The following is a 2394-nucleotide window of genomic DNA, read 5'->3' on the forward strand; positions in this document are numbered from 1 at the left end:
TTGAACATAATTTCTTTCTATTAAACAAAGGAAAATTGTTTTGTCCAGCCAGCAGCACAAAATGTAAAAATACTCAGTTTACAATGATTTAAAAAGCTGCAAAACACCACATCTGAGAAAGTAGGGTCAGAGAATGTTTTGTCATTTCTGCTCGTAAATGCCTGCTTGATTATCAAAAAAGCTACAAACTTGTTTAAATTAACTATTAGTCCCAGCTTTCAAGTATAAAACATGACTTGTATGTTAAGGTGTTTCATTTATGATAATTTATTAAAATCTCCCAATTTTCTTTGTCAAAAATGTGTCATCAAGACAAGCACGTTTATTTTATGAGAGCTCCTGAAAAGGTGATTTTATTTATTTTTAGTATGTTTATTTATGTGTTGTTGACTGCGACTGTGACATTTAACGAGCTCATCACTGTGAGGAATCCGAATTTCCAGAGTAACCTGAAAGTACAGCCATTATATAAATGCAGTGAAGTAAATTATCCATGTGAAATGCACCAAAAGTGGATGTCTTCCAAGCTGGAAAGTGCCAGAACCTCAAAAATTGTACTTTAGCTCAGCGCTTGAGTACTTGTTACTTTCTGCCTTTCGCCACATCCAGCATGCACTCTCACATACAGATGCACGCTCACATGCTGGGGTATATTTTCAATCAACCCCCGCCTTAGACTTGTTTCACGCAGAAATTGCCACAGAGCATCACATTTCTTTTGTGCCTCGCAGGCAGAGAACATAAGGTTCACGGTAAAGCAGGATATAGGCTGTACATCCAAGGTTAATTATAATAAAGAATTGTCCACATAAATAATTAAGGTGCAATTAATTATTAAAATTTTTGCTCATTACTTACTTTTCAATTATTTCACAGGGTACATTCAAGAGCAAAACCACCATAATTAATATCCATAGAACGGCTATGTAATAATTAGAATTAATGTGAGTGCTTTGGCATTGAGAGAGCTTTAACTTCTCATGCAGTCATTTTTTTGGCTCCGTCTGCACACGTCTCTATTTACTTGCATTGCATGTTGTGGTTTCAAGTCTGGTTTCCTGCGTGGTGACAAATAGTTCGTGACTATAGATGGAGGCTGTTCCCTGTAGAAGCAAGGCGCTCTAAAACGGGCGTAACGGTGACAGTTTTCAGCGAGTCCATTTCAGAAGTAGGTAAAAATAACATCAGAGCATGTAAAATGTCATTAAAACCACACTTGCTGCCAATAAAATGATTTACCACTGTGCTGTAACTGCGTGATCATGCTTGTCTGATCACAAAATGTGTGCGTGTCTGCATGCGTCCTCCAGTGTGTGTTGGGCGAAAGGGGGGGAGAGCTGTATTGGGGTGAAGGAGTAAGTATTCCTCACCCTGGGTGTGAAATTCATGTAGGTCTGTGATGGTTTGTGCAAATGGAGTGAGGGCACAGGCTGTGAAAACCTAATGCAATTTGATTAGAAGTTAACCGCAAAGCAATATTTTTCCTGCCTCAGTGCGCCGAGAGAAAAAAAAAGAGAACTATTTGCTTTTTTTTTTTTTTTCTGTGTGGGTGAAAGTGAATGAGACTGACTGATGACCAAGCCTGGAGCGTTGTGTTCAATTACCAAACAATAACATCTCGGTCATAATAGGGATTTCAGGTGAGACTGCTCAAGGACTAAATATTGTAGAAGAGAGAGAGAGAAAAAAAAAATAGGAGAAGACTGTGCGAAAACTTCATGTCATGCTTTTTTCTTTTCACTGGAATAAATGCAGCTGAAGCTCAGGTTGATTTTGTATTCACAGGAGAGCATTTTCAGTCAGTCCCCATGACTGGAGAAAGAGATTACACACAGAATAATGAATTACAATATATCGTGTCATAGCAGAGGAACTGTACCAGCTCCTGCTGTCTTTTATTTGATGAAAGAATGAGTGTTCCTATTTTGACATCTTGTGAGACATCTTGTGACACTGCTCCTGCTATGAGCATGGAAACAAACAACCCTGTGTTGCCATGGACTCGGGCAATGAAAGTACATATTTCTGACATTCAGGGATGCTGCAGACAGCAAGTCTATTTTTTTCCCCCCTCTCTCTCTCTCTCTCTTTCTCTCTCTTCCCCCCTCTGGCTCATGTTGTAGATCTACACTAATTATCATAGGTGTGTTTCATGTATAAAAATAATTAAATTCAGCTTTGTCAGAATGATTGCAACAGCGACAGTAAGCAGAACTGGCGGTGCAGTTCGGGCTTATAGACTGAACGGGATGCTACTCATTTGCAGCCCTGCAGTAACGGCTCCCTTTTGCATTCCTTTCGGGTTTTTTTTTTTTCTCTCCCAGCTGAAAGTAGCAAACATGGCACAGGTTAATTTGGCTCCTCTCCAAGTTATGTGAAAATCATATTTCTCCT

Source organism: Stegastes partitus, unplaced genomic scaffold, assembly GCF_000690725.1.
Source record: "Stegastes partitus isolate 25-593 unplaced genomic scaffold, Stegastes_partitus-1.0.2 Scaffold747, whole genome shotgun sequence".
NCBI classification, from domain to species: domain Eukaryota; kingdom Metazoa; phylum Chordata; class Actinopteri; family Pomacentridae; genus Stegastes; species Stegastes partitus.